General features: G+C 39.2%; 1 protein-coding gene and 1 long non-coding RNA gene across 4 annotated transcripts in view; one reads left to right on the top strand and one right to left on the bottom strand.

Annotated features, from left to right (window-relative positions):
* Nucleotides 1-23,661, bottom strand: part of DPYD (dihydropyrimidine dehydrogenase) — a 335,213-nt gene that overhangs the window by 18,731 nt on the left and 292,821 nt on the right. The gene's annotated exons all lie outside the window — the stretch shown is intronic.
* LOC127386983 (uncharacterized) lies at nt 7,734-22,916 on the top strand. Of its 2 annotated transcripts, XR_007890026.1 has the most exons (4): nt 7,734-7,838; nt 14,072-14,191; nt 21,378-21,475; nt 21,677-22,916. It is a non-coding gene; the product is annotated as an uncharacterized LOC127386983 (long non-coding RNA). The 2 variants fall into 2 exon arrangements; XR_007890025.1 differs by having other exon boundaries at nt 21,378-22,916.

Here is a 23,661-nt window from a genome sequence, read left to right as displayed (position 1 = left end):
AATCTTGTTGCGAGGTCAAGGTAGCTTGTGCACTTTCTGGGGGAAGAAAAACAAACAAACAAAACCAAAACCAACCCAACAATAAAGCCAAAAGTTGAATTCTGCTCCTCTGAAGGTGGCAAATAACACATACTCTTAGATATATGGAGAAAAGATTTTGCAGAAGCTTTCCCCACTAACTCGGTAAACTGTAACTAATAAAAACTAAGAGAAAAGTGAAGCTACTAATTCTTATTCTTTTAGATCTCCTTATTTTTTCAGACATTCAAAGCTAAACTCTCTTAGCTGCTCTTCTCTGTGTCAGTCTGGCAAAGCTAAAGTATGGGCACTTTCCATACAGTGCCTGGTAAGGGCCTATGGCATGAAGGAGCCATCCAGATGGCAGTAGGGTTCATATCAAGCCCTCCAGCAGGCAATCCTGTGAGAGCCTTCCCTGTAGCATGTGGGCAGGCAACATGCCATGGAGAGGATGGGATACTTAACTCTTATCAGTTTCCATCTGACAGTGAGTTTCTTGGGCCAACACTAGTAGTTACAGCCCCCAGGGGCACTGTAGTTATATAAGCAAGAAGCCACAGAGAATCTGTCCCTTGTGATAACGGGTTCACACATTCTCACAGCTCTGTTTCTTCGGGCTGAGACATTAGTGGCATCACTTCCTTTAATGATGTGGAAATGCCCTCAAAATAAAGAACAGAACACAACAATTCTTCAGGAAAAATAATAATAAAAAAGAACTCTTCCTTTCACTTATTTTGATTTTTTTTTTTCTTGGAATTTTTACTTGCATCATAAACAGTGCTGTGCCAATGATCTGCAGTTACTGCACACAGTCTTGTTCCTGGAGCCTCTGCTCCCCACACTGCGTGTGTCTGTGCCGCTGCGTGTCGCTCCTGGCACTGCCCGCTCTTCAGGCTGCCGTCACCCAGAGCGGGTGCGCTCACCCCCAGCCCCCAGTAATTCTGAGACTAAATGGAACATTAATGTGTGTTCTAGGAAAACATATTGCTGTGACCTCACCATGACATATATAGTCCCATGCTTGAGCATGCAGATAAAAACATTATTTAAAATAACAATTATTTTTTTCTTTCATCATTTTCGTAACCCTGCTGAAATTTTCTCTACTAGCTCAAAATCACGAACAAATTATTCTTCATGTTCTACCTCAAATGTTTGGTTTTTAACATCTTATACATACCAAGTGAAGGAAGAGATTTTAAGATTACAGACTTACTATAGTGCAGGAAAAATTTACATTCTATAAATGTACTAAAGTAATGAAATATTCATCAATAAAACAAAAAGGAGTTAATATTTGAAGCAAGCTTACACATTTACAATCAAAAGCCAGGATGACATAGATGATAAAGAAAATGTTACCTTCTGGGGTGAAGAAAAGAAGATACTGATACAGACTACTGTGCTACTTCATGAACATCTGGCAGTCTGTCACTTAATAGACAACAACATCTTCTCTAAACAGAAGAGACTTGAATTCATCAGGGATTCCTGTAGTACAGTATGTGCTTAACTTAAGTACCTGCTTTCTGTGATTTCCATAGATTACCATATTCATGACACTGTGGAGTGAAAGCATTCTTCTCACTCTCTAACCAGAACATGCAAAAGAAATTAAAACATTGGCAGGCACTTTGTCTCCAGTTTGTTGGACATGTGAGGAAAGGACTTTCCACCCATTTATGCAGATGAAATTCTGTCAGCTAAGGAGCAGCGTAACAAAGATGTCAGCAGAATGGCTATTAACAAATAGCTGACAGGCAAGCAAATATAACTATTCAAATGCATTTACAAAACATGGATCAGTATCAGTTGAGCCTTAGCATTGGAAAAAGACTTTGGGCAGACAAGATTTAGTACTTTTACTGGTACAGAACTAAAAATACTTCAATCCAGTATTCACAATTCCATTTGCATCTGTATGCCGTAGTTTATATATATCAATGCATTCAGCTTATATGCTTCCCATATCAATGTTGCAAATTACCTGAATATATGAAAAAAGACCATTGCTAGATACTTTGACCCACCTTCTCCTCCAAGCCATTCAGAACAACCCTAAAATAATCTGTTTCTTTGGATTTAACTATCCTCTTCTGGGGGTTCATATACTGAGATTGAACCTAAAGAGTGTTTGTTTTCTAGCAGCACCTAAAGAGTGTTTGTTTTCTAGGTCCTTTCAAAGAAGTTCCAGAGGTGCTGGCTAGACTCTTAAGAGAGAAAAATGAATGTTTTCTTACTACTATGAGGAAGCATGAATGTCCTGCTAAATGAGCTGGGTCAGGTACCAGGAGCAGCCTAGCCCTGTTTTTGGAACTGTGAAGCCCCATGAAGCTGCATTTAAACTGCCTACATGATCCAAGTGAAACAGTTCAAAAGCTCCTTGAGCAATGTGACACTACCACAGAGCCCAAGGGCAGCTACACCCTGTCAGCAGGACCAGGCGAAATGCTCATGATCTACTTCCTCCTTATAGCTTTCCTACACTCCCATCCAGCATCTCCCTGGTGGAAATACAGCTCTAGACACCCTGCAGACCTTAGACATAGAAACTCTATATCTGCACCATGGCCATATTAAAAAATATACAGTTTAATCAGTCATGCACATCAAATTAATGCTCTCAGGGGAATGAAAGACTAGGCAGAGGGTGCAATCAGCAACCACCTCTTCCAGCCCCTGAAAGAAAAACAGATTTTGAAAGCCACTCTATGAGGTTTTTAGTACATTCAGTAAAATAACCACTGCTGCCAGTGTTTGCAAAGAAGAGTGTGTTTTCACCACTGCTAATGTGTTTTAGCTGCAAATTTACCTATCATGTACTTTTTGCTAACCATTAAACCTCATACAAGTGGGAAGAGCATACATTTTTTCCAGTCTGCTGGAACCTCTGCAGATTTTTGTTTTGCAGATTTGTGTTTTGATTTTTTATTTTTATCTTGCCTTTTTATTTTGATGTATTTTTTGGATGGAAGCTCCAGATTGATTACTGACTTGCCCATATTGTAAACAGCACATTATTTCAATACATCTAGAATCAACTCCTCTTTTCCCTGGTAGAATACACACCAGAAAATTATACATATATTATTGCACTAATAGATTACTTAAATGCAAACCGCTGCTAATAATTCCTAAGCAAACCTTCTTCCACTTTGGATTAATTATAATCCATCTTTTATGGCAGATGAACGAAAGTACGTATCCTCTGTCTGCACAGACTACAATGCCTTCCCTCACTCATCCCTCACACATAGTAATCCTTCCATCTCTACTTCACACAGTCCTAATTTGAATGTAAAATATTCAGTGCAGACAAATGAGCTCTAGTCAACTGTTGCAGTTATGACCAAGGAGCCTACCATTGCCTTTTAGAGTCTTCAAACTCAATAATACAATTATTTTTATTATCAACTCAATAATCTAAACTCATTAATTTCTTGCTAAGAGTCATAATACAAATAGCTCTGGGATTAATAGTAAGAGCTTCCATTCCTAGATAGTAAAAAATCCAACTTCAGTCGGCGAGAGGTAGGATGAGAAAATGCTGAATGCTCTCCTGTAGTAGAGTTTGGGTATTCTGGTTTGATTAAGGCCTTCCAACAGTTTTTAAAATGTGACAAATGAACACATAATATATTATGAAAATATAGCCAGATGGAGAAATTAGAATGGTCCACTGAAATAAAGTGATGATGAAGAATTTTGATAATTTGAAGATGCTCAGAGGGCTGGAGCACCTCTCCTATGAAGACAGGCTGAGAAAGTTGGGGTTGTTCAGCCTGGAGAAGAGAAGGCTCCAGGGAGACCTTATAGTGGCCTTCCAGTATCTGAAGGGACTACAGGAAAACTGGGGAGGGACTTTTTATAAGGTCATGTAGTGAGAGGACAAGGAGTAATGGCTTTAAACTGGAAAAAGGTAGATTTAGGTTAGATGTTAGGAAGCAGTTCTTCACCATGAGGGTGACTAGACACTAGAACATGGAAGTTGTGGATGCCCCATGCCTGGAAATATTCAAAGCCAAATGGAATGAGGCTTGGAGCAATCTGTTCTAGTGAGAGGTGTTCCTGACCATGCAGGGAGGTTGGAACTAGATGACCCTTAAGGTCCCTTCCAACTCAAACCATTCTATGAAGTTATTAAAACTTTTAAACAGATCTGAAAAGATATAAGTAATTGCTAAAATTAATATTATCTCAAAATTATCTTATGAATAAAATATCAATAATGCATTAAAAAAGTAATACCTTCACTAAACTGATATAAATGCTTCCTAAATCACCATCAGGCACTGAGGAGATCTCAACGCATAGGTAACAAAGTAATAGATGTTCTATAAAAGCCTAATGTAGACAGACAGAAAAATGCTCATTAGAATCAACCTTCCAAGTCACCCACAGTGCCCTTCTTGCATACTCATCTGTCTTTATAACAGCTAAAGTATAATATCAAAAGCATCATTATATTCTGAACATGACATTACAATGGTCAAACATTCTAAAATGCTAATTTGATTAATTTTCACTCAACTCATTCAGAGGGAGAATTCAGTTTTTAAAAATCTAATGTGAAAATCATTAGAAATACAGACCACAGGCATATATCACTGTATTTTTTAAAACTACCTTGTTTTAAATTACTATAATAGGTTTAAAATGAGTTCTGATCATCTTGTTACCACAAGACTTCACTGATTTGTATCCACAGTTAGGACTGCAGGTATATGCATTCAGCTTGCCCTCTGCTATTGAATGTAACCACAACCACATACTGCTTCAACAGGCCATCCGCTTTTCTACTGGTTCTGTGCTCCTTACAGATAGACAAAGGAAAAAACATAAACCTTTCTTTTACATATCTCTTTGCACTGGGTACTCCTTGGACTGTTTTGCAGGTAAAAAGGATTGACATGGCACAGCAAACTCTATAACTTACACTTGCAAAGAAACTCCCATCCTGATGCCACAAGCTTTTATGCTTAGCTGACCTTTACACATGCAAGTAGTTACACAGACCGAGGCTATGCCTCTATGGCAGCCACAGAAGGAACCTGGACCACGTCTCACTGGCTGACCACAACCAACCCACTCTCTTCTTGGACATGCACATATGGTTCCATCTGACTTCATCACGGAGTTACAAGTGCCCAATGAAAGATAAAATGGAGAATATATAGTGGACTCCTTTTCTGCATTGTTTGAAAAGACTGTCATGTCTTCAGCTGTTCTACACCCAGATAGTTCCAGGTAACATACCTCTTCAGGGAAGAGTGATCATGCAAGCCCTACAGAGCTTTGCTACTCAAAAACCTGCTGTATTTAAAAATCTCATCCTTATTTAAATTGAAAAACACAATTATTTTTATTTCTTGACAATAATTCATCTTGTATAAGTTATGCCAGATATTTATAGCAATTTAATCTACAGCTAAAAAAAAATACATCTATAGCCATTTTGACCATAAGGGAGAAAGGGAAACAAAATTTTCTACTTAGCGCAGCTTATCTTCATTAATGCTGTCTACAACAGCACTGCTCCTATAAAGGTCACAGATGACATAATTTATATTATTATAGATAATCCATGTAATCTGTCTGCCTGACTTTTTTTCCCTCCATATTTATAGAGGAGCTGTGTATTCTGACGCATAAAGCTCCTAGGAGAGCAGTCTGAGCAGCTTACCAAGGCAGGAGCAGTCACCACACAGGAGAGATCTGCTGCTTCTCCTCAGCAAGGCTGGGATCATTTCCTGCCTCCAGAGAAGATGTAGCGAGTGGTCCTGCATGAGCAGCAAGTCTCTTCCCAAATATCCACTCTTCCTGTGTGCAGATCATTTCGATGAGCCATGACACCATAGCAGGACAAACTGCTTCCCATCAGGTGTGCTCCTGGAGTGTGCCAGGTGTGCAGGGAGATGAGGCAGGGTAGGAAAATGAAGCTTAGCTACATGGGCTTCATGGATAACCATGGCACAAAGACAGCTCACAGTTGTGAAGTACTTAAGCAGCACTTGATTTTGCTGGAGATACAGCAGGGTTGCCCTCTGTGCCTCACAGCTGCTGAAAATGCTGGCTGTGGAGTTGGAGCATTTGCTGACCAGGCAGGGGGAAGGAGAAGGGGCAAGGATCTGACAGGAAGTAGCTGAATGAGGAATGGTGGGACTCTGCCACGCAGATGCCAGGCATCCTCTCAAATTCTCCACTCCTCCTGTGCCACCCCAGGCTGCTGCACTGGCAGTAATTTGACTGACTGAGCATCTCGTGCCCCTCAGCCATTGTACATCACAGAATCACAGAATCTTAGGGGTTGGAAGGGACCTCGAAAGATCATCTAGTCCAACCCCCCTGCCAGAGCAGGATCACCTAGAGCACATCACACAGGAATGTGTCCAAGTGGGTTTTGAATGTCTCCAGTGAAGGAGACTCCACAACCTGTCTGAGCAGCCTGTTCCAGTGTTCTGATCCCTTTCCAATCTCAATCCCTTTCCAGATGTTGAGCAATGCACATCACTACAAGCTTAGCAGCATTCCCCTGTGGTTACTGAGGGGGATGGTGGGACTATTTCTGGCTGTATAAAATGCTTTCTTGGTGGTTGTTTTATACTGCATAGCTTCCTGCCCTTAAAACACAAGGAATGAAGTTTTCACTTGCACACATTACTCCAGTATGTCTCAGGTGAGCTGCTCCTATGCTCTGCCAGTGGATGAAGAAACCTTTTTGAAGGTGGTGTGTTCTACTGGTATACCTCACACAAAGAGTAGTACCTCCCCCATCTTTTCTTGAGCCGAATAATGGCCTTGGCATTCATGTGCTGCACTGTGGGATATTTCATACAGCTCCTTTATATATGAGAAGACTCCGGTGAATTACAGCAGTTGCATTCACAGTGTGGTTTTGTTTACTACTCACCTCAGGAGACTGTACAGATCTGAAAAGTGTTGAAAAGTATTGTGAGAGGGTTTATGAAGACTACTAATCTTCAAACTGACTTACCCATTTTCAGGTGAGGGTCTATCCTGCATGGATTTTACTTTTTAGGAGCTGGGTGACAGCCTTTGGGAGGTCAGCAATTATCCCAGTGCTCCAGGAGTCAAATGCAATTTCATCTCATTTTATTTCATCTTAGATTTGTTGCCTTGCTCACTTCAAGCAGTAGATGAGAATGTAATAATGATCAGCTGCAGCTTGTGCTGTTCTGCTTCGGCATCTGTACAGCTATGGCAGTTATCCCAAGCAGTCCCACTAGTACTTCTTGCTGTAGGCAAGAAGTTGCTTTTTGGTACTCTTCACATCTGCTAATACAGGTTTTATCTCAAATTCATTTTTCTTCCACCTGTAGGTGTCCTAATGAGTGCTCAAAAGTTACTGAGGTTGCTACTCTGTTTAATTCTTTTATCTAATACATTTGAAAATATATGAGTATTGCATCAGAAACTGAAACTACTTTTACTTTTTTAAGATGGAAAGCATATAACCACCTGAAGGTCTGTATAATGCCTTGTTAAATTGCTAAAAGACTATGCATATGTACAGCTTCCCATCTTCTCCACAGCTGGATTGCTGCCCATCTGACCCGTGGCTCTGAAAACCTCAGCGAAAAGACTTTTGCCCTTTTTGCTTTCACTTTCCTTACTGCTTTTGCTCTGAGTGCAGAGTACATTCTATTAAGCAAGTGCTCCCCAGGCTGCATTGCTGTATCCATTTCCAGCTCTCATCTGCCTAGAAGATATCCCGGACTTTTAAAACACTATGCAGATACTTTGCTACAGGGGTCTGACAGCTTGCTGCCTATTTGAGCTAAGTTTTCTGACTTTCTGTAGGTAACTTTTATGAATTGTTTGCTCCAGTTTAGTCACATGCTTAATTTATTCACTTGATTTAGTTAAAAGCAGAGTATTTGTGTGCTATTTGTACTTCCTGATATTTTAATTTGTTCGACTTCTCTTGGTAATTTACATTGTCTTGCTGGTATTTTTATTGTTCTATTGTGTAATATGGTGCTGTACATTTTTGTCAGCAGTTTTAGATTCTCACAAAATGACAAGTGTCTCTGCTATCCAGCATTTACTGATGTTGAGCTGTCCAGTTGGCATTCAGACTCTACTCTGCTTTTGTGCTTCTGCTTTTAGTTTAAAGTTCATGCTTGTGCAAATGGCACCAAAAGTTTATTTTTGCTCTTGTGTAGTGCATGAAAGCCACAAAGGTGCAAAATTACATTTTCTGGGTCAGTTTGCTTTCCTGATATGGTGCATTATTTTTTTTTGCTATTGTAAGCAAGCTTTGGCAAAACAACTTTCTTGCCAATCCGAAGAATTCCATATGCAAGACAATTACCAGTAGATTTTTTTTCCTCTCTGCTTTGTGCTAATGCATTTATGTTTGCAAAAATTTTTTCCTTGTCTATGCAAACATTTTCTTTTCTGACTGCTAATGGCTTCTGTCTGCTCCACTGATGGCCTGGGCTTGCTTGCCAGTTGGGCACATTAGCCCTGCATGGCTGTAATGCTGCTGTATGAGCTCTCCAGGTGCCTCTACATTAGTGTTTTAGTTTAGATCAGGAGTACACCTTTGAAGTGAATCTCTTGATTATCCCCACATATTGAACTTTGGTTCTTATGGAAGAGCAGTCTCAGAGAATACAGACTGGATTTTATTTTGGACGAAATGAAACCTGAATGTGTACTCCAGGAGTGCACCTAAAATGAGCTCCAGCTGCTAATGGGCATTTAGTCTATGAGACCAGACTAGAGATCAAACACAGTGAAAAACCCAGGAATGCATACTGTGTGGACAGCAGTCTGCAGCATCAACCATTTCATTCTCCAACTCCATTCCTATTTAGCCTATTTGTCTGCACTACTTCTTAATGTTAACATAGCTTCTGAGTGGTCTGATTCAAGCCACTGCAACTTTATCCCACCTACAAACTACAAACATTGCACAAGAATGCAATGAACTGTTAGCTGTTTTATAACATTTGGAAAGACAGTGAGCTATCATTTTTTATACTGTCCATACTTGGATAATGCATAAATACACACATACACTACTCATACCATGCAGAATTATGCAAACTAGCCACACATTTATATTATGTTACATTACATTCTATTACATTTTCGATAGAAGCAATTTCTGGAGTTTTTCTAAAAATTCTCAGTTTTTTCCTGATTTTGAAGCCTGAGAAAGCTCTTTTTCCCAGTTCAGTTTTCACTAACATTCAATATAGCTCTTTGTTATGTCCATCTGTCCATCTTTCATGCCCACTCACCAAGTACTGTAATAATTGTTTTATCTTTTATTTTTCAAAGTCTTTTTCAAGACAGTCTATATCCACAGTTGTAAATCAATGTCTAGGAAAGTTCCTGGGCACAAGGAGGTTGTCATCTACCCTAACAAAGCATTGCAATGTTTTCGTGCCTGCTTTTGGCCTGTGCTGACTATCAGTGTCCCAGGCATTTCCTGGAGAGGCTTTAGAAGCTGGCATGCTCCAGGAGCCATTCCCAGCAGGCAGCCTGCCTGCAGCCAACCTGCTTTGGAGACTTAACAGCTTCAGATCATCGGCACAGGCTGCTTGGTGCCAGCTGGCCTAAGCACCTAGGAATATTCCCGGGCACATTTAATTTGAAGGTACAGACTTATCTCTCCTTTTTGAAGTTAGGTGCCTACAGGAATCTAGTCACTTCTGATGTCAGTGCCCAGGCAGAATGAACTAGAACAGTGTAACATCCTACTAGTTTCAATAAGCACTATTCTCTGTCACCAGGGACTCTCTGGAAACAGAGTTAAAAAGCTTAATGCAGAACTATAAAAAGTATGTCCTAATGTAGAGTTATTTATCACAGGTATTAACATTAGAGACATTTTCTTCCTGTAAAAAACAAAAGCAAGCAGCAACATAGATACACTTTGGAACAGAGAGGGCAAAGTTGGAAAAGTGCTGCCTACTCTCAGGGTGAAAGGCAAAGGCTCTGTCTGAATCTTAGGACCTCTGGGACCTTGTTCCGCAGTTGTGGACATGCTCCAAATCAACTCAGTCACCTTACACAGCAGTATTATAAAAAGAGCATTGCTGGAATGGAGTCATGGAGAACAGTCTTCCCCTGGGGTTTAAGCTAGCATACAAGATACAAAGCACCTTTTGGTACTGATGGTGCTGAAGAAAAGAACCAAGAGCTGGTTTGCTTCTGTGCTGGGACAGCCAATTCAGGGCTTCCATGTCACCAACACTTCTCATTGCCAGCACATGCAAGGAGCCATGGGGAAAAAAAGAAAAAGTGGAGGCCATGCTGGAGGTCAGTGCTTCATCTGAGATGGGGACGATGGGTTTTTCATTCAGAAAGTGCTGAGCCTTACAGCTGAACTGCTGCATTGTAAAATGCTGGGAATTCAGCCTAGAAGATGGAGGGAGGACAGCCCAGTGTGCTTGCAGCAACTTTGGTTTCTGAGCAGACATGCTGCAGCATTTTCAGCAAGCTGAAATTTTCCAGAAGCTAATTACAACTGCTCTACTGCTACTTCATACTTTCCTTTCTTAACCTCTTAGTAGAAGGTAAATCTCAGTAATAATAAATCCTTCTATATAAATGAAAAGCGGAGCTAAAAATAAAATGTATGTAGCAATTTTAATTTACCACTTTCATTGTTGTTAATTTATACACAAGCAGTGTGCACAAGTTAATTCCTTTCAAGCATCCCACATGAAAATGAGACAGAGACACTCTGACTTTCATGCCATACTCTTTGTATGTCTTGAAAGACTTATTTTTTGTAAGCTGGGGAAAAGAACATAGCCCTGTAGCAAGACAAAGCAAAACAGGTTTCAACCTTTATCTGAAGTTTCTGATTGCTGTGATAAGGGGTGAAGGATAATTTAAGATACCATGAGCTATAATAGATCACAGTAAAATTTACAGTGAAAATTTACAGTGGCCTTTTTTCAAGTCTTACTGTTCTTATGTATATAAAAGCCATCAGGGGCACAAACAAAGCTGAATTTTTTGGCTAGGCTCAGTTCACAACTAGCACCTTGGCTCCAGCACAGATCACTAAGCTTCATTATCTTTCAAAAATTTCTCCAAAACATAAGCCCAGACAAACACCACAATTTAAAATTTTCATCACCAGTCTGCTTCTTTTACAGCACATGACAGGCAGTGTTGGGACTGGGCCGTGAGGGTCAACAGGTTTCACCACAACAGGGTTCATGGTTCAGGGCAGCTTCTACAGAGCATCCCTTAGGGATGGACTCACAGGGCAAGGTGGGGCAGAAGGTGGCAGGAGGGCAAGCCAGGAACAGCCACTGTGGAGCCATTGTAGGAGGGAAAGCCTGAAATATTTTAACTTCGTTTCAACTGTTTCTGAGAGGGACTCTTTCCATGGCTAAAGTTCCAATGTCTAGTACTCCAGCTGATTTTTCTGGGGAAAACCCCCCACAAATTAAAACTTTGAGTTGCAGAAACTTCTGTCTGGGAGAATATAGGCAAGCTATGCTACCAAAGTCAGCAGGCTTTTCTACTGTCCAACTGCACCTTTGAGATGACCATTTGGTCTATTATTCACTTCTACACAGGACAAAGAGAGCAGCACTAGTGAAAGCAATCATGTTGTTTTCCCTGATAAGTATCCAGGGAAAGGAGGCATGTTTTGGGCTGAAACTGATTTCAGATTAAACAAAGTATCTGGAATTTGGTCACCACCACTATTGTACCATTACAGTCATTGTAATGCTACTTAACTACTTAACATTTCAATTCGTATGAGTAAAAACTTTGAACTACAAATATCTCCCTAAAACCAGGTAAAGCATTTTCAAAAGACAAACATCAGAAATCAGTTTTGTACTGATTGAGCTAAAACTAAGTAGTCTTCAGCAATGTACATAAATTATTTAAGTGTTTAAGCAAATGTTTACAATCACAGTTAAAATAAAAATTCTGAATTTTCTTAACTCTAAAAAAAGAGTTGTAAACCTGCATGACTGTAAAAGCCAAGTAGAAACCAAATGCAATAAAACCATCCCACTCTAATATTTTAATTCGGTTGTTCAACATTTTGTATTTCTTTAATTATTTTTTTTTAACTTTGTTATACTTCTATAATACCCTGAAATATATCTATAAAATTTTACAGCCCTTTTCCAACAGCATATGGTGTGTGTTGTGAAGAGAAGCATGTTTATGAGCTTCAAGACAGGAACAAAATTAAAGTACACTTATGGGACTGAGTCAGGGGGGTTGACTAGGGTTATGACCTGAGATTTTTATGTATCCATCACTCCCTATCTAATTCTTGAGTCTCCAAGTTTTCATTGCAGTTGCATTATCGAATTATCTTGTGTTGGGCTGGTAACACTGGATGATCTCAGTGCTTGCAAGTGATGTTGCGGTGCAGTCCCTTTCACAGCAGTGACTGAGGATCTCCTGGCCCAATGAACATCACTAACTTTGAATTAATTTAGAATTAATTTTAATTGAACTAACACTTATTCCACTAGAGTTGTGGATGCAAATATTGAATGTATCTAGGTACTGTTCAAGAACCATTTGTGATATCCTGATCCTATTCCACTCTCTAAATGAGTATCAGTCAGTTGGGATGTCATCTAACAGCAGAGGCTTACTTGTGGCTGGTTACAGTTCTTAGTGTCTAAAATAAACTTTCAGGAGCAACCTCTGTGGCTGATGCTATTTTTGGAGAGAGTGACCACACAAGGTGGTCACACCAGCTGTGGGATCCAAGCTTTTGGAGTCCTCTAGTCTTTCCTGCACCCCTAATTCCAGCATAAGAGAACCTTGCTGGAGTTTCAGGACATATCTGCAGAACAGCTGAAAAACACAAACATGAAAAAAACACTTCTGGCACACATACTCACATGCACATTGCTGCACATAATTTTTTTTCTTTCAAAAACTTCAAAAGCGTTGGATGACATTTTGGACGAATGCCTCAACCCTTTCAGTCTGACCTCCTCACCCCCAGGAGCATTAAGCCTGGTCAGTATTTCACTTAGTCTCTCTGAAGAAGGAATGGTCCCCCTGGTTGCGAGAGCATATGCTTTTGGAAACAACTTTCTGAATCCTTTTGTGACTGTGTTTCTGCTTGTCAGGCTGTCACTGTCTGAACCACACTAAGCTTCTGGGTTGGAAAAGTTTCACGTGCCCTAACACAGGGGTCTAGTGCCATGTTCCTAGATCCAGACATGCACACATGCTTCAGATACTGGTAAGGAGAATGAAAATAAATCCCACTCTGAGTGTGTAACGTTCAACTAATCCAATGTTCTGATAGCTGACGGCAAAGCATATGGTCAGGGACTTCACTCCTTGTGCTGGAGACTCCTTACAGGTAATTCAGCCATTCTGCTACTGTAAATTGGGACCTCTCTCCATGGACGAGCTGGGGATTGTATTTGGACAGTTAAGTTGGATGTTTGCAATAGACTGTGTTAAGATGCCAGTGCAAAATAAATGCTCAGTTCTAAGCTAAATACTATATTCCCAAGACATGCTGAATTAGGAACCTGTAGTCAGACAGCCAAGATAGTGGTCATGACTTCAAACAGGCATTCCCTCCCAAACTGCCATTTAGGAACTAGACAACTAAAGACACAGACTGGATGGGTAGGAAATGTGGGTTGTTTGTTTTTTTTTTTTTTTAAATCGAGGCAGAGAGGCAGACTTTCAAGCTTTTCAGACTGCACGTTCATCACTCAAATGTTGTTATAAATACCTTTGCAAACAATTCACACTATGTAGACAAAAATACCTCCATGATAAACAGCAGAGAAATAAATTACATCCTATGGAAAAATATAAACACTAAGATTCTCCTCCATCTGCTTTATCCTGGTAATTAAGTCTAAAACCCAGCAGCAGGCACAGAAGCCCACCCACAGATTAGGCACTGAAGGTCAAAATCCAAGCTATGACAAAACTGCTAACAAAATGTCTGCAGTCTATCAAATGAATGATTATGACTTTGTTGTGAGGAGAGAGAGAGGAGTTCTGGAGCGTGAGGCATTTATTAATCCTGCTCTGTATCACCCAGAATGGCAGCTCTGAGAGACGATGCTCACTCCTTCTGGGTGCTCTTTTACACACGCTGATCATGAAAGGCACACTCATGCTACAGTCTCCCAAGGATTTCTTGTTGCTTCTGCTTTCACAGGTAAGTTGAGAGGTTTCGGAATATCATTTCTGCTAATGTCAATGGCATGTGAGTAGCTTACAGTTTTGTGATACATTTTAATAAAAGAGAAAACGTAGCTATACTTGTGCTTGTAGAGCTTTGTGGGTTTACAGCGGTTTTCAATTTAGAAACAGAATTTTTGGAAATGGATACTTCAAAATGTCAGGAATGCTCAGCATTTGAAAGAAGGCACAGCAAAGGCAGTGAAAAACTGCTGAGTCTCTGGATTAACCTTGTGGTCTGGAATTGGGAAGATGCCTTTGGCATATATTTAACATTTTAAATGACAGCCCAACTATTCAGAAAATGGTAAGTAATGATTAGCATCTAGCATCAGCTCTATGCTGCCATGATGGGTAGTATAAAGAAATAAAATTACAGTCAATAGGTTCTAGAATTCAACTACTTTAAACTCAACTGCAAAGTCTTGTCTTGAACAATCTTAACAAAAAACCCACTACTATTTCAGTGAAACGCTTCTGGACATACTGTGTAAAACAACAAGGTATTTTATAGGTTTTATGTATAAATAAATCAGCAACTCAGAAGAAATACAACACAGTAATAGAAAAAAATACGTCAGTTATTCCAAGCAGTCAAACAGGAAGGAAAAAAATGATTAATGAAAGAACAGATATATGATATGACATATCCTGACCAATAAATGGGTTATACAGTGACTTACACTGGATAGTTCCAAATGTGGCAATCAAAAATGCAGCTGTGAAAGGGAGCTATTTCATTAAAACTTGTCTGCTGAGTTGAATGAAGAACAGACAAGGCCTTACCTATGTGAGGATTAGACCCACCTTCTTAATAACAGCTAGGGTAGGTGTTCCTAAACATCAACCATCAGAGTATCCAAGTGCAATCAGCCTGAACGAGATCCCACGAAATCAATAAAACTCTTGCCAGGCCCTTCAAACTATTAGAGAGCCCCAGTGTGCTGTGGAGCAGCAGATTACAGGCTGGCGGTAATTGTTCCCTGGAACAACCCAAACATAGTACCTGGGCCTTAATGAATTCTGTACAGCTGACTAGGTCAGCAAAGTGCAGAAATATCTTTTCTCAGGTCCTACATTTAGAAATAGTGTGCCCAACAGCTCTGTTCAGTGACTGGAGGCAGTTGCCCTGTGCCAATGTATGATAAATGGGCAATGAAACAGAAAGACATTTTGAACTCATTTGTCCATCAAAACTCAGGAAGTGCTGCTCTGACTATTGAGGCATCTATGTGGTTGGATCAAAACCACACAAAATTACAGTAAAACATTCAAGGTTTGTTTTTTTGTGTTTGGTGGGGTTTTTTTTAATCTTTATTGCACATAATAAAAATAGGTGGGAAAGAATCATGTTCCTTAAGTATGATCTTAATCTTCAAGCAAAAAGACGTTTCATTTGAATGTTATTAGATACAGTTGGCTCCAGAGTCTTATATTGAGTCACTATCTGAACATTTTGTTAGGATGCAGTGGCTTCCAAGGACAGCCCCTAGCGCACAGCTGAAATACTGGAAAGGGCCATATAGTAGCTTATGCAAATGAGATAGGAAAAATCTACAAGTCCAGCACATACTCTTGGCAACCCCAAATTTCTCCCAGACTTCAAGTTTTAAAAGGTTTTCCTACCTTTAATCTCAGCAACCCAGCATGAAACCTCCATCATGTCTACAAAAAGGCTTTCCTACCAATCAGGATATTTTTTCTCCTGTTTCTCCTGAACACTTTCTTTTTTTTTTTTTTCCAGTTCAACTCATCAGTCTTAGTTGAATTCTCACTCTACATCATAAAATCCCCCTCTCTCAATTGATTGCAAACTTCAAATATTTGTAGACCACTGAGTTCTCCACCTCTTTTGCATATACACATAATTTAGGCAGGACATATGGACACTTGAGAGTTTTAGCCTCTCCCCATAAATCACTCCTTCTAGATTTCTCATCCATCTGTGCATGTCACTACACTTAGGGCACTGCTTAAGGGCCAAATATGTTCCTAAGAGAATTAGGAGATGTAGTCAAAATTCCTCTCAAAACCAGCATACACCCAACACAATTATTGGAAAACAGAATGAAAACAAATACTCCGTCTGCTGTTTATGACCAATACTATGGACTTCGCTTTGCACTTTCCTTGCATGGAGCACTGTGGTCCACAGAGCACCTTGCTATCCAAATAAACAGCTTTCTTAGATGAGAAGTTTAAAGGGACAATGATTCTTTCACAAGCTAAAAGCCTAAGTCTTTACATGCCCATCAGTAAGGACGTCTGTGGCTAGTGCCATAAACAAAACGGGAATGCAGAAATAAAAGTAGGTTTTACTAATAATAGCTACCTGTAGATAGAGAAGAGACATTTCTGATTGCATAGATGTTTCTAAGCCATCTGGATGTCTGTAGCATGCAGCCTGCAACTCAATAGACTACATCTCCTATAACATCAAGCATGTTACCAGTGCTTAATGAATAAAAAAATGGTTGGAAGTACTGCTTAGAAATACACAATATTGTTAATAAATGAATTATCTCACTAGGGGTAGATTCTAGAGGAAGAATTTCATAGCATCAGGTTCTCAGACTAGTAATTACAGCTTACATCTTGAAAGGCATAACCTTGCTTTCATGGATGCAACTTGCATCAAAATCTGCACTTAAAAAAATCAGGGAGAAGAGTTTTGCACACATAAATTAATTGCTGACATGTTTTCTAGTGCTTGAACTGTAGACAATTAGCTATCAAATCACTACTGACCAGGGCCTCACTTGGTGAGGACACAAAGATCAAGGGTCAGCAACTAATACCAATCCAGCAAATACTGCAGTGTCCTAAACATCCCCAAACTCAGTGAGTTTCACCTGACAAAGAAAAATCTCCTTGGCAGTAAAAGCTGGTACAGAGCTGAAGGCTGGAGAAAGAGGAGGGGAAGGAGAGGGGGAGAGAGAGACTGATTTGCTCTCAATGAATATGAAAAAGCTGATCTCTGCCATTGAGGAAAATTCTTGCACCAGCAAATGCTGACTGATTGTGATGAGGAATGCTTTATCACCGAGATCCAGACACCCTTTCATATGGTGATTATTATTCCTGTCATGACCCTCTGGTCATCAAGCCACAGTGTCTTTTGTCACGAAACAACTATCCAATAAGGAATAATCTAGGAATAAGCCTGTAGCATAATATCTTCTACTTGCTTATACACACAGCAGGAGGAGGAAAATCTTCTTCCTATGAGTTATTACCTGCTATAATCCATTTTGGAAAATAGCAGTATTTTCTTAATTTTCTGAAGCATGCAAACATATTTTTCACAAACCACAGTTACCTGAATAGCTCAGCCCACAGCTGAAAGGAAATCTAAAAGCTCTCTCAGGCAGCAACATATAGTCCAACATCACTAACAAATCCATGGCAGCACAGAAATCATCAAATATTTCCATTAAAACTTGATAAGGGCATGTGAAGGCTGAATTGCATGCCAGCTTGCCCCTATGTTTAATTCCATATTGACTTCTATATGGCTGAGGTCTGGCCTAATTCCTGACAAACAGAGGTAAGGCATGTACAAAGCCCCAGCAAACAGCACATACCACCTAGCAACATTAGCTCTGTTTTAATTCTTATAAAATAAAACAATGCTAAATTCTTCAGAAGAGAGACATTTTATATTAACACTACCATCGTCCATATTAACATTATCCAACTGCAAAATTCTATAGACCTTATTTAACCTTCTATGCATTATTTATCTGGCTTTTCTAATTCATCTGCTTAAGAAAGGGGCTACCACTCTGCAGTGGCAGACAGCACGCAGGGCACTGGAGGCACCCGGGGAGAAGGGCTGGGGACCCCTGCTCTGGAAGCAGACCTGAGAAACCCAATCTGGCCAAGCAGGCCAGTTCTTTTAATATCTTTTCTGTCCTTATTGCTTATGCAGATCACCTAACACAAGGTCTGTTTTGAATGGTTTTATCCAACTAGCAAGCTAACCCTAGGTAACAAATACAACAATACATATACAAATGTACAGAAGAAAAAAATTAATGGTGTTGGAGAAGGATGATGCAGAGAGACATTATGTGTGACACTGGGGAGGAAGTGGGGGTAAGTGCGCATGGTTAATATGAAGAGATGTCAAAAAAAAATGAAGCATAATAATAGTGCAATTTATCCTTGCTAAACGTACTGTGCTGTGCTATAATTAAATATGAAAACCTAAATTTATCTCTATGTTCGGCTGTCATTAACTTAACAGGGAGTGCACATGTTCTAATCTAATGGCTGATTTTTTTCTCCATGTGCAGCATATTAAAATGTATATTAGCCTCAAGGTGCATAAACACAAAATAATAGACCAAAGGTTTTGGCCTGTGGAGAAAAAAATCCATGCTCAAAGGCCGTCAAGTAGCTGGTGATGCAGGGGAGACACTCACTTAGCCTCATTAAGCCAAAGCTCTCTTTTGCTTGTCTTTTGTTCTGCATGACAGCAGCCTCTTTGTTGTATAATAATTCATTCCAAGTTCGTTCCAAGCTACCGAAACTGGTGAACTGTGGCCATTTTAATGAGCAGTATTGGTGGTATGCATAATCTGGAAGCCACGTGGACCAGGCAATCACAGAGCACTGCAGCCAGCAAAATGAGATACTGTCGAAATCACAAATTTGTCAAGTTGTTTTTGGACAGGGTATTATAATAAGCACTAAAATATGCATCTTATTACTCTGCATCTGCCAGTCAAAGATCACTGTAATGAATGCATGCTGCAGGGTATGACCAGGCCGTTTCACTAAGTAAAACAAACTGCAGAGTACAAAAAAAGAGTTATGTATTTTTGGCAATGCCTCAATTTAAACAAAAAAAAATAATCTTTCTGCATCAGGAGTTGGACTTCCCTGGCTTGATGTCCGTTGCCAGCAGTGAACACACTAAAACTGCCACAGCCAAGGAGTAAACACGAAAACATTTTTTTCTTAATAGCCACATTTACTGGCTGTGAATATGAAACTTTAAACTTAGTGCTCGAAGCAAATTTAGCATACAGTTCATATAAAACCCACACAGATTAAACTACTTTAAATTGACTTTAATAATCCTACTTCCTTTTGTTTTATCCATTTCTACTGCAAATGCCTTCACCATTAGAGAAGATACATTTTATGTAATGACTTACAGTCTCTGTGAGAAACAGTACTGTAAATAATCACAACATAAACTTCCATAATACACCAGTTAGGGAAAACCAAATAATGTTAGGAAAATCCTTTTTTCTACAAATTGGTCAGGCCAGGATTGCTCATAATTGCTTTTGGATTGCAAATGCTGGGTGGCTCCCCCATGACAGCAAACCTGGTCAGTGTGACTTGTGCAGTGAGGTGCCAAGATCTGCTCTGCTGGTGCTCCCTGAAATGCTGCTGTTGATGCTCCACAGCGGGACCATCAGGCTTCCACCTGGAGCTATGCCTGTGGAGACCTTTCATCAAGTCAGGGAAGGAGGTGAAAAACTGAGAATGGGGGAAGCAGGAGGAAAGGACTCACTTCCTCATCTGCCTGCAGATGCTGGTTCAAATATATTTTTGCATAGACTTATTTTCAGTCAACCCAACAAGCATATGCAGCAACAGTCTCTGAGTACGCTGACACATAGTTCCAGTAATATCCTAACTCAAGAATTTTCTTGATCAATACTGGCTTACACTCCATAGGACTTTGCCTGGCTGAGAGCTATATTTCAGGTGAAAGACTTAGCTACTGGGAAAAAGGATCAAACAAGCTAAAATTATTTTTTTCCCTGCTTTGACTCTTCTTCAGAACTGGTGATGGCAATACAGGAAAAAGGGTTTCTTTATCAATGTTAATTTTGTTATTGCATGATTTCCATATGATGAGGTGGTCTGTATTTCTGAACGTGGCCACAAATATGTTTTTTTCTGTCTTCTTTATGTAAAAGTGCTGGAAAAAAAAGGTGACAGTTCTTTACCATACTGGACAAACCTCCCTTCCTGAACAAGAAGTACTTTCAAACAGGAAGGGTGAAAACCTCTGCTCAGTCAAGGCAGTCAGAAGTCTTGAAGTATCTGAAGGCAGCCAAAATTTGGTGTATACATTGCAATAGTGTTCATGTATGGGTGAGAGTTAACATTTTATCTATTTATTTAATAGAAGAGCTATTGTAATATGTATTGTATGAAATCTTGATGGTATAAGCAAGATTTTTCTCTGCCATACAAAAAGCTATTTAGATTTTACTGCACTCAAGTTAGAATTTAGCATATTTGTACTGTTCAGAAGACTGAACTTTGAGCACCAAGATTCTTCAGGCTGGTGTATATTTTAGTCTTAATGGGAAGTCCAGGCATTCAGAGACCAAATTCAGCAACTTGCTAAATTGAAGGTGATAAGAATTTTTGCTGAAGTTCATACACTGTGCATGTCCAGGATCATTCTCTCTCATCTGTCTGCTAGAGAAAACTACCTTCCATAAATGTGTTTTTACCAGATACAATTTTAACATTTTCAATACAGCATAACCTTAACAGTTGAGGAGGATCCACTATGAAGAACGGTTTGTTTTGGATATTTCTGGAATCAAGATGCCTAAATTATTACTTTGTCTTCTTTTTAATTGTTTTTTTAACCTTTAGACATGACCAAATACCCATCAGTTTTTGCAAAACTGCAAGTGTGGAAAGCAAGGTATGATACACCCATATATATTTATCTCTTCCTATAAACCCACATCTACCAACTGAATACACTGCCATATTTTTAACGTTAAGCTACCTGGCACGTGTAGAGGCCACTGCAGTAAGTATGTTTTTTTATAGCTGACATTAGTTGGAAGTTTACACAGAAAAACACTATATCACTTCTCTGATCACCAGCTGACACCAGTGCTTTTCTGAGACATAGTCACTTCAGCTCTCTGGAGTAAGATCAGTGAACAACTAATAAGAGTCCTGTAATAAACAGACAAGGTGAGATAGAGACTACACACAGATGATCAAATTGCACCTCTGGGGAATACTGAACCTTATCCAGCTGCCTGGTGAGAACAGTTATCTTTGTCACTCCTGGTCATGCATCTCCCAAAGAAACTAAGCAGCGTTATTTAAACACATAATTCTGTTAATTTTTGACACTACTTGTGCTTTCCCTCTCTCTTATACAGCCATCCTAATAACTTTGGGTTGTAAGAACATGCTCTACATCTTAAATGTCTGCCTGGTTGCATCATGCACTTGATCTCAGCCCTAAATTCATGCTGAGGTAAGTGTGCTTTTACAAAAGTTCTTCCTCGAGGGAGTCAGTGAGAAGCAGTGTGGTGTCATCATTACCTTGCCATTCTGTCATCTCAGTGTCAAGATTGGCAAGCTGAGGTTGTAGCTGAGACGAACAGGTAAGTTTTTTCTATACATTTAATGGAAAAGTGATTCAAAGGTGATACTAACAAAAGTCATCTGTGTCAAGGCTTCGAACACCAGGTCCTCCCACAGAAAAAAACACAACTAAAGAAGCCATCAGAAAAGCAATGTGGAAGGAAGCCTAAAAGACTGGCTTCGTCCACCTTTGTGAGTCTGATGCAGCAGTTGTGCTAGGAACGTCTTTGGAGCAGTTATGGATAAGGCTACAACAACAGGAAAGAATGAATAAAACCAGTGGAGCTATGGAAAACGGTATCACCCAGTGACTCGCAGCCATGATGGAGGTTGGCATTTCTAAGTGGCGATCTCACAGCTGTTACAGGCAGTGTAGTGCCACAGGTCACATCTTGGAAAATGGGAGCAACTGCTGTGTTAGCAAAAGGGAAAAAACTAGTGCTGTTGAAAAGACTATCAAAAAATATCTACTAGCTGGCTCAAAGATGATCAATGTAGGGTCTATATACCAAAAAAAATACATTCTGCAGCAGTTAAAAACATAAAAACAGCACTCAAGGTTCCAAAATATTTTCCAGGGCTATGATGCTTCTCATATGTTAAGGGCTATAAATTATCAGATGAAAGTATTAGTTTCACTAAGGCAGAAACATGAACAGGTACTAATCAATGTGATTCTGTTCTTCAGTCAAAAGTTGATATGTTTGCCATTAAGCTGCTTATATTACGCTATTTAACAAAGTATTTTTAGTCCTTTTTATGTTTAGGAAGGGGAAATTACTGTGATAAAAGGAACAACACACAATGATAACTGTTCTGTTTGTAATTTATCTGGTGTCTGCATGGCAAGACAGCTTCAGTTTGATGTCAGGTGTACCATTTAGAAGAAACTATTTACTTTACTCTGCAGTAGTATTTTAGTTTACTCTGGTCATAAAATACTACAATGTTTCCAGCCGAAACTCTACTGTGTCACTCTTCTGTGGCAATACTCTGCACTCAGCTTCTGTTTGATGCTGGAACCAGGACATAAAAATAATTCTCAAAAGAATAGTGCACTGCTATGTAAAAATATGGATATCAACATTCAATATTGCACAGTGAATAAAAAATGATACTATTATAAACATACTTAGTTGGGAATAGGACTGGTCCTAAATCTGCAATATATTAAAAACTCAATGGATTTGTATACAAACAGAAGGCAAGTAGTTCTTGATGCTGTTGAAAATAATTCTTGTCCCTCAGTTCCTTCTCATTAAATTGTCAATTGCCTGAATTTCTTATCTTCATGATTCTATATTAAAATTACTAGGAATGCTGTCACAAAATTCACGATTCCTTTGTATTTTTACATTTACTGCACCAAAAATACAACATATCAAAATTAGCATCCTCAGTTTTCTTTTGTGGTTTTTTTTGTGTTGTGTTTTGGTTTATTTTTTAATGCAAAAGTTCATATCAGTATTTGCTGTTTAGCTTCTCACAGGGTCCTACTGAATAAACTGCATTTCATCTCCCAGTAATACCAATACAAACTTGGAGAGATCCTCGTAAGTTTTTAAATTTCTAGTGCAGGATTTTGGCTGTCATGTTTTACTCCATGTATAACACAGAAATTCCTACACGTTACTTTTATCAGTGAGAACATACACATCACATCAACAGGCTATCTTCTCTTTTCCTAACAGACAGTAAGGACATACTTTTTAGTGAATTTATTTTAGAAAGGGAATAAGAAGTGTGTTATGACTTGCTGTGAAGCTAGATACTTGTATTTGGATCTAGATGAAACTACAGTACTTAACTGAATTTACTAGGCACGAGTACATGAAATCCAATATTGATAATAATTTATGAAGGTAAGAATACTGATTCCTGTAATACTGCAAACTTAGTTTATGATAACATAATTAGTTACACTAATAACACTGCTTAGGCACAGTCTTGCTAATTATGGTATTATAAATATTAATGATATCAAGCCTTTGTATTCGATTGCCCCTAGTAGGATCATTTATCATGGTATTTCCTTTTACCCATGTTGTATTATTTTTCTTCCTTTTCCCTTGAATG

The sequence above is a fragment of the Apus apus genome, chromosome 7, assembly GCF_020740795.1.
Source record: "Apus apus isolate bApuApu2 chromosome 7, bApuApu2.pri.cur, whole genome shotgun sequence".
NCBI classification, from domain to species: domain Eukaryota; kingdom Metazoa; phylum Chordata; class Aves; order Apodiformes; family Apodidae; genus Apus; species Apus apus.
This window is presented reverse-complemented; position numbering and strand designations above follow the sequence as displayed.